The 10,068-nt window shown below is 39.3% G+C and overlaps 1 pseudogene; it reads left to right on the top strand.

Moving 5' to 3' along the window:
• Positions 1-1,768: 1,768 nt before the first annotated feature.
• Positions 1,769-9,254, top strand: LOC141085339 (chemerin-like receptor 1; annotated as a pseudogene).
• The last annotated feature ends 814 nt before the right edge of the window (positions 9,255-10,068 follow it).

Raw genomic sequence — 10,068 nt, 5'->3', positions numbered from 1 at the left:
TTATTGCACAGAAATAGGTGAAACATGACCTCAAGATAGAGATATTGTAGTATATAAGGCCCTTACATACTCCTATATTACTATTCAGAGTTTATGTTTCATCACTCTCTCTGTCATTACTGCAGCTAATGAAAAAGGAAATAATGCAGCCGTTGTGGATATTGCATTTCCCCTAAGAAAGAAGCAAAGGTGGCAATTTACATGTAAATGCCCTGACCCAATATACCCTAACCTCGTACAGGACTACTGGGTGCTGTATTGGTTCTCCTCCTACCTCTCCAACTGCTCCTTTACTGTATTTTTGCTGCTCTTCCTCCTCCTTTCAGGCTTCCTCAAGGTTCAGTCCTAGGCCTCCTCCTATTTTCTCTATACCCCACCTCTATTCTAAAAATCATCAGCAGATTTGATTTTCAGTACCTAACTATGCTGAGGACACCCAATAATACTACAAAATACTAGTGATTGTCTGTCTGCTTTTTCTACCATAATGTTTTCTCTCTATATGAAATTAACGGTTTTCACAATTTAGTTTCTAATGTTTACACCCCCTACCAACCTTCCTATATGTCACATCTCCATTTCTTTTTGTGGTACTACCCTAACTCCCAAAGAGCACACATGTTATCTTGGAGTTATACTTGACTATGATCTTTTCTTAATTCTTTATAACCAATCACTTACTTACACATATCACCTACTCATCAAAAACGTCTCCAAATTTCAACCTTTTCTTACCTCCAAAACTGCAACAACTCTTATTGTGACTCGATTGTTCATCCTTGTCTTGACTACTGTAACTCTCTACCAATCGTTCTTGCTCTCACTAAACTCTCTCCTCTCCAGTCTACACAGTGTGAAACAGCCACGATCATATTTCTGACCAGCTTTTATTCCAATGCATCCACTCTATGCCAGTCATTACACTGGTTACACATGCAGTACGAAAAACAAACAAAAACTTATCAAAGCTTTAAATAGTGCTTCACCAACCTTCATTCCATGCCTAGAAGATATGGTGCTGTCCTTAGACAGAGGTCATACAAAATACTCAATGTAGTAGCATTTGATATGGTGTGTACACATTTTTGATTCAACTAATTGAAGTAAGACTGAAGATTTTGAATTGAAAGCTGTAATATTAACCTTACTTTCATGTTATGGATTAAAAAATGTTCTAAGAAACTCTTGTCAAAATTTTGGAGATTGTTCTTACGATGAGTAAGATAATAGTTCAAATCATACTTTTCAAAAGGGGTGTACTCATTTATGCTAAGCACTGTATATAACTGAAATGCACGAGAGATATCCCCAAAACAAATGCTGATGACGTTTTCACCATTTCGCTGCAGTTCATTTTTTTTCCATTTTCTGGTAAATTATATGACAAAATGAAAGGTGTTTTTCAAAATCACAGGTAAAATCCATTACTTTTGGAAGAAAGGTAGGAAAAAAACAAAGTGCCAAAAATAAAAATTCACTGACGTAGGAAGGGGTTGACTTGCCTGCACCTCAAAGAACCTCTGAAAAAAAAACTACAACTCATATTACAAAAAACCATCAATGTAAATGTGGTGGACAAAAAAAATGTATCTGCCAAACAATGCCTCAGTTGGCTTAGTCCTCAAAGGGTTAAGGCAAAAGAGGATTTCCGACTGATGGGAAACTTTCTCTGCCTCTGGCATCTGGTGAAATAGCTGATTTCGCAATTATTTTTTATTTATTTGACACCTAACTGGGGATGAATTTCATTTAGCAATGAACCAGAAAAGTGAAAATACGAAACCGATCCTGGAGAAAAGCAAGTAAGTAACCAATGTACATGTCATGTATCCTCCGGAGGATCTGTAGTGACTGAGGTGTCAGTGAGAAAACCTGGAGCTGTTATAAGCTTACTATTCTACCATTTATTGTACAGTTATTGCAGAAATGATTTTATTACCATGCACATAATGGAATAGTGTTTATAGATATGGATGTAGTAGAACCAAATTTGTCACTTAACTGTTCACTGTCATTTTAACCCCTTCACCCCCAAGGGTGGTTTGCACGTTCATGACGGGCCAATTTTTACAATTCTGACCACTGTACCTTTATGAGGTCATAACTCTGGAACGCTTCCATGGATCCCGGTGATTCTGACATTGTTTTCTCGTGACATATTGTACTTCATGTTAGTGGTAAAATTTCATTCAAATAACTTGCGTTTATTTGTGAGAAAAATGGAAATTTGGCAAAAATTTTGAAAATTTCGCAATTTTCCAACTTTGAATTTTTATGCCCTTAAATCACAGAGATACAGCACACAAAAAACTTGATAACTAACATTTCCCACATGTTTACTTTACATCAGCTAAATTTTGGAACCAAAATTTTTTTTGTTAGGAAGTTATAAGGGTTAAAAGTTGACCAGCGATTTCTCATTTTTACAACACCATTTTATTTTTAGGACCACATCACATTTGAAGCCACTTTGAGGGGTCTATATGATAGAAAATACCCAAAAGTGACACCATTCTAAAAACTGCACCCCTTAAGGTGCTCAAAACCACATTCAAGAAGTTTATTAACCCTTTAGGTGCATCACAGGAATTTTTTTGAATATTTAAAAAAAAAATGAACATTAACTTTTTTTCACAAAAAAAATACTTCAGGGTCAATTTTTTTTATTTTACCAAGGGTAACAAGAGAAATTGGACTGCAAAAGTTATTGTGCAATTTGTCCTGAGTACGCTGATACCTGATATGTGGGGGGAACGACTGTTTCGGCGCATGGCAGAGCTCAGAATGGAAGGAGCGCCGTTTGACTTTTTCAATGCAAAATTAGCTGGAATTCAGATCGGACGCCATGTCACATTTGGAGAGTCCCTGATGTACCTAAACAGTGGAAACCCCCTACAAGTGACCCCATTTTGGAAACTAGACCCCCCAAGGAACTTATCTAGATATGTGGTGAGAACTTTGAACCCACAAGGGCTTTACAGAAGTTTATAACGTACAGTGGTACAATTAAAAAAATCATATTTTTTCCTCAAAAATGATCTTTTCACCCCAATTTTTATTTTCCCAAGGGTAACAGGACCCTAAAAGTTATTGTGTAATTTGTCCTGAGTACGCTGATACCCCACATGTGGGGGTAAACCACTATTTGGGCGCATGGCAGAGCTCGGAAGGGAAGCAGCGCCATTTGACGTTTTTGGCTGGAATTGAGATCGGACATCATGTCGCGATTGGAAAACCCCTGATGTACCAAAACAGTGGAACCCCCCATAAATGACACCATTTTGGAAACTAGACCCCCTAAGGAACTTATCTAGATGTGTGGTGAGAACTTTGAACCCCCAAGGGCTTCACAGAAGTTTATAACATAAAGCCGTACAATTAAAAAATCATATTTTTTCCACAAAAATGATCTTTTCACCCTCAATTCTTATTTTTCCAAGGGTACCAGGACCCTAAAAGTTATTGTGCAATTTGTCCTGAGTACGCTGATACCCCACATGTGGGGGTAAACCACTATTTGGGTGCATGGCAGAGCTCGGAAGGGAAGCAGCGCCATTTGACTTATTTGGCTGGAATTGAGATCGGACACCATGTCGCGATTAGAAAACCCCTTATGTACCTAAACAGTGGAAACCCCCCACAAATGACACCATTTTGTAAACTAGACCCCCCAAGAAACTTATCTAGATGTGTGGTGAGCACTTTGAACCCCCCAGTGCTTCACAGAAGTTTATAACGCCCGGGCATGAAAATAAAAAAATCGTATTTTTTCCACAAACATGATCAATTAGTCCCCAATTTTTTTATTTTCCCAAGGGTAACAGGAGAAATTGAACCCCAAAAGTTGTTGTCCAATTTGTCCTGAGTACGCTGACGCCCCATATGTGGGAGAAAACTACTGTATGGACACACGTCGGGGCTCGGAAGGGAAGTAGTCACGTTTTGGAATGCAGACTTTGAGGGAATGTTCTGCGGGTGTCATGTTGCCTTTGGAGAGCCCCTAATGTACCTAAACAGTGGAAACCCCCCACAAATGACCCCATTTTGAAAACAAGACCCCCTAAGGAACTTATCTAGATGTGTCGTGAGCACTTTGAACCCCCAAGTGCTTCACAGAAGTTTACAACGCTCGGAAATGAAAATAAAAAAATCATTTTTATCCACAAAAATGATATTTTTGCCCCCAATTTTTTATTTTCCTAAGGGTAACAGGAGAAATTGGACCCCAAAAATTGTCTTGCAATTTGTCCTGAGTAGGCTGATACCCTACATGTGGGGGTAAAACACTGTTTGGGCGCATGGCAGAGCTTGGAAGGGAAGGAGCACCATTTGACTTTTTCAACTCAGAATTGGCTGGAATTGAGATCAGACGCCATGTTGCATTTGGAGAGCCTCTGATGTGCCCAAACAGTGGAAACCCCAATTCTAACTCCAACCCGAACCCCAACACACCCCAACCCTAATCTCAGCCCTAACCCTAACCCTAACCCTAGCCCTAACCCTAGCCCTAACCCTAGCCCTAACCCTAAAATGGAAATAAATACATTTTTTTATTTTATTATTTTTCCCTAACTAAGGAGGTGATAACGGGGGGTTTGATTTACTATTTATGGCGGTTTTTATATTTGGCAGCTGTCGCACGCTAAAAGACGCTTTTTATTGTAAAAATAGTTTTTGCATCACCACATATTGAGAGCTATAATTTTTCCGTATTTTGACCCACCGAGTCATGTGGGGTCTTATTTTTTGCGGGACGAGTTGACGTTTTTATTGGTACCATTTTCGGGCACATGACATTTTTTGATCGCTTTTTATTCCAATTTTTGGGACGCAGAATGAACAAAAACCAGCATTTCATGAATTTCTTTTGGAGGGGTGCGTTTACACCGTTCCGCGTGCGGTAAAATTGAGGTCATTTAGGTCTTTTTTTATGTTTTGTCGGTTTTATGCAATGAAAACTATTTTATATAAAAAATAATTATTTTTGCATCGCTTTATTCTGCGAGCTATAACTTTTTTATTTTTGCGCTGATGATGCTGTGTGGCGGCTCGTTTTTTGCGGGACAAGATGACGTGTTCAGCGATTCCATGGATATTTATATGCGTCTTTTTGATCGCGCGTTATTACATTTTTTATTTGGCGGTTTGATAATAAATCATTATTTTTTGCTTCGTTTTTTATTTTTATTTTTTAAAGGGTTCGCTAAAGGGGTTAACTAATGGGACAGTTTTATAGGGCGGGTCGTTATGGACGCGGTGATACCTAATATGTGTATTTTTATTGTTTTTTTTTTTATTTCCAATAAATGGATTTATTTGGGGGAATATATATTTTTTTTTTCTAATTTATTTGGCGATTTTTTAAAATTATTTTAACTTTTTTTTTTTTTACTTTACTAAATAGTCCCAGGTGGGACTTCACTGTCCTGTGACAGATCGCTGATCTGTCACATCACAGATCACTGTGACAGATCAGCGATTTGTCACAGGCAGTGCAGAAGGCTTCCTCAGGCCTGCGCTTTGCAGGCACTGAGGAAGCCAGCTTCCTGCAGGGCCCCAAACCCCCCCGTCACCATCTTGGATTCGGGGGCCTGCAGGAAAGGAGCCCCCCGCAGCAGCGCTGCACATTGCGCTGCCGTGGGGGGCTCAGGGAAGCACGGAGGGAGCCCCCTCCCTGCCGATGCTTCCCTTTAACCCCGGTACACCGTGATCATGTTTGATCGCGGTGTGCAAGGGGTTAACGTGTCGGGGGGCGGTCCGTGACCGCCCCTGACACATTGTGCCGGGTGTCAGCTGTGATAATCAGCTGACACCCGGCCGCGATCAGCGGCGCTCACCACGTGGGCGCCGCTGATCGCGGTAGACGTACTATCCCGTCCATGGGCATAGGGTCCCGGGTCCCATGGACGGGATAGTACGTCTGATGTCAGGAAGGGGTTAACAAGCTTTCCAATAAGAAACTTTGTAATATACTGTATCTCATCAGATAAATCTGTTTTTTTCCACTTATGAGCCACTTCTCCACTCATCTGCCTCTTGAAATCATTATTTACTTAGAGAAACTGCTAAAATCAGACTGAGAGCTTACTGAGAGAACAGATTACAGCCGCCAGTTGAAGATTTCCCTAAGTTTCTGCTGCTTATGAAGACAAGCTACATATAGACAGGGGTGCAGGAACCCCTCATGTCTGTGCGTGCTGTGAGACATCACAGTAGCTAGTCAACACCATTAATTGAAAGACAGCTGAAGAGGATAAATCTGGTGAAAAATGAAAAATACAAATTATGTAATGACCATAAGTTATATTATTCCTCATGAACATGCATGAAAGCTTATACTGAAAGGCAAGTGTCCTCAAAAAAGTAGATCCTTCCTATTAAAGGGATAGCGACAAAGATCAGCTGCTGGCCGGGAGCCCTGCTTTTCTGGTTCCTTTTTTGATTAATCAGCGTGGCTTCAGTGTTGGGGCACGACACACACACAAAGTTGCGTCAAGCCAGCTAATCGAAAATGTAAATGTATTATTTATTTTCCTTAGACATAATGTTGTGTGTGGAATATCTATCAAAATGAATGGTTGGCATAAAAAGTTTTTCTCATTCTTTGTTTTTTCTAAATGTTCTCTAGAGACTGTAAAGCCAATGATAAAATACCAAAGCACATGTGCGCCATTATATTAAGACCAATGGACATATAATAATTTTCAATTATTTTTAATAGTCTCTTTATATTTACATTTGCAGCTTTTTTTTAAGAACTGTGAAACTATCCACACGTAAAGTTATGGAGAACAACACAACAGAGTATCCGACCTCCGGCATTCCACTCCTGAATGGCACTTCTAATCCTACAGAATATTATTATTATGACATAAGTGAAGAAGAGCATGCAATATCCTCAATAAATTACTTAGTTTTGGTGATGTACTCTTTGACGTTTCTATTGGGAACTCTTGGAAATGGCCTAGTTATCTGGATGGCAATCTTCAGGATGAAGAAGACAGTCAACGTCATTTGGTTCCTTAATTTATCAATTGTCGACTTATTCTTCATATTATTTCTCCCCTTGCGCATCATCTACCTGGCTAATGATTTCAACTGGCTCTTCGGAAACTTCATGTGTAAGTTTAACAGCATGGTGGCTTTCATCAATCTATATGCAAGTGTCTTCCTGCTCACCATCATCAGTATGGATCGTTGTGCCTCTGTCAACTTCCCAGTTTGGTGTCGAAACCACCGAACTCCAAAACTGTCTTTAATCGTTGTCACAGCTATCTGGATAATGGCTATTTTGTTAAGCTTACCGCATTACATTTTTTGAGATACCATCAAGCAAAATGGCCGTATTCTTTGTTATAACAACTTTGAACTTGATGAGTCATCAGAGCTTGGTATTTACCGCCAAAAAATTATAGTGATAATAAGATTAATTATAGGATTTTTTATTCCTTTCATCATCATTGTCACGTGTTACTCTGTGATTGCTGTACGTATCCTAAAAAAACACACAGCCACCTCTTCTAAGCCCTTCAAAGTCATAATCAGTGTGATAATTGCCTTCTTCATATGTTGGGCTCCTTATCATATTTTCTCCATCTTGGAATTTCATTCATATTATCATGAAAATTATTATTTAAATTATAGAATTCACTTTGGGATTCCTATCGCCACCAGCCTACCAGCCTTCATGAACAGCTGCGTCAATCCTTTTCTCTATGTATTTATTGGTCGGGACTTTAGGGATAAATTCTGGAGGTCTTTCCAGTCCATTTTGGAAAAAGCTTTTCTTTAAAACTCTAAAAGTCCTGAAGAGCAAGTCCAAAGACCAGCTAATCTTGGAAGAGTTTGTGCAATTTTCTGATTGTACCAGAAGCCGGGGTACCAATGATTGGGTTCTTACGGAGGTTCAACTTTATTTTTTCTTTTAACTCAATTGTTCATTGAAAAGACATTTGTGCAACCAGTACTGTAACCATCATGGACATCAAAAGAAAGCAATAATTACATCGGTACAATCTTAGCTATTAAAATTAAGGCAGGCAATCGACCTGTTTGTTGGAATTTAAGTGGATTATTGCCCCACAGAAAAGCGAAGGCAAAAAACATATTTCAGCAATGTAGAATACATTGCATTTGCCCAGCTACGTTGCTCCTCCAATCTACAAGTTTTGACCAACCATCTTGATCTATGTTGTGTTTTCCTTTTTTTGTTTTTTTACCTTCCGTTTTCCAAGAGCCATCATTTTTAGATACTTTCTGTTGATAATATCGTAAGAGAGGTAATTGTTTTCCAGGCACAAGTTTCAGTTTTAAACTCTACCACTTAACTCTGTAATGTCCTATAACGTGCAGGAAAGTATGAAGCAGCCTCAACCTAAGTAGACAGGCCAGCTTCATGCCTGACTTGATGGATGTCAGCTAATGCATTATTTGCCTGTTACTGTAATAACTGGAACTCGCTTCTATCAACACTTTAATAACTTATATAAAGAGAGGGAAATAAGGACGGTTTCACACTTGCATTTAGGGCCGCAGCGTCGGCCTGCGCACGGCCGCCACTAAGCCCCGCCCCTGCCGCGCCTCCTCCGGTAGCTCCGCCTCCGGGCGCATGACGCTGCATGCGTCATGCGTCCCCTATCTTTATCACTGAGTACGCAGTCCGTGCGCAGTATGCGTTTGGCGGCGCCTGCGTCCTTTTGACGGTGCGCCGAGCGCAACCAAATTGCAACAGGTTGCGTTTGACGCTGGTCGGCGCAGTTGTTGCCAACTTCTCTAGTGAGTAGACTGAACTATGCAGCTATTTCATAGCAATAAAGTCAGGAATAGAGTTGGTGACAGTAGAGAGGATTCTGTCGAAGGTTACAAAGTAGAGGAGAACTCAGCCAAGTGAGAAAAGAAAAAAAGAGATCTCAGTGAAGGCTTCACCACCACCACTATTCCATGCTACAGAAGCTGTTTGTGTCTGTCCTGTGCAGTTCTCAAAGAGTTTAGACCTAGGATCGCCCACAAAAAAAAGAAAAAACAAATCCAATGGTGGGCACAAAATCCAAAGCATACTTTATTGCAGCAAATACATGGTTGGATCTGTATTGCCTAGGTTTAAGCTAGCATGTTAATGTTAGAGATAAATTGTAATTAGGGATCATGCAATCATAAGATGTTCCCATTATTCATATTCAAAGACGGAACATTACCAGACTGTTATATAGTTCAGTTCTGTAAAGTTACTGAAATAAAGAAACCGTTGATCATTGCATAGTTTCCATTATTCATGGACTGTGTTATCCATATACCTTGCAGTAAAGCAAGTGTTACTTTACCAAACTTATCTTAGAAATACTTTTATTACATCCCCTATAGTTTCCACTAGTAATGTATTAGCACCTTGTTCTGGGTTTGACTTATGTCACAATCAGGTGGCAGTGCGCTATGTCAACTGCTCATGCTCCTAGGTACATATGGTAATGAAGCGCATTGTGTCCTCTTATGTTGTCATCAATTACTTTTTAACATTCATACAAAATCAACTCAGAGCTATTGTGAGAGGAATAATACATAATTTTCAGCTCCTGGGTCAAGTCAAGTATTTTTGGCCCCCTGACTGATAGAATCTGGGCTCTCCCTCCCTGAGTTACTCCCATTTGTCCAGTATAGATTTCCTTATCCTGCAAGCACATGTATTTTATTTAAAAGAAAATTCTGATTTTACCATCGTTAGTCCTTTTTTTCCCCATTTTTGTTAAATTACAACATAAAATAAAAATAATAAAAACTAAAATAAAAAGTTATATGTTTTTGCTTTTTTTGTTTTATTTTGTAAACCTGGCCCTAAAACTAACCCTAGCCCCAACTATATTATTGCCAGTAACCCTATTACTAGTTTTTGAGATCGTGTGTAAAATGTATTGAAATGTTACAATATTTTTTTAGTTTTTTTTTTTCAGTGATCAACGTTTTACATTTTAGGAAAGATCTCCCAGCAGGACTCTATCCCTTCTCATACAAAATTATAAATGAGAATGAATGAAGGGAGTAGAGGAGAAGAGTAGCGCTCACACTATACACAGA

Source organism: Dendrobates tinctorius, unplaced genomic scaffold (assembly GCF_039654945.1).
Source record: "Dendrobates tinctorius isolate UK_male_01 unplaced genomic scaffold, ASM3965494v1 ptg000028l, whole genome shotgun sequence".
Classification (NCBI taxonomy): Eukaryota; Metazoa; Chordata; class Amphibia; order Anura; family Dendrobatidae; genus Dendrobates; species Dendrobates tinctorius.
This window is presented reverse-complemented; position numbering and strand designations above follow the sequence as displayed.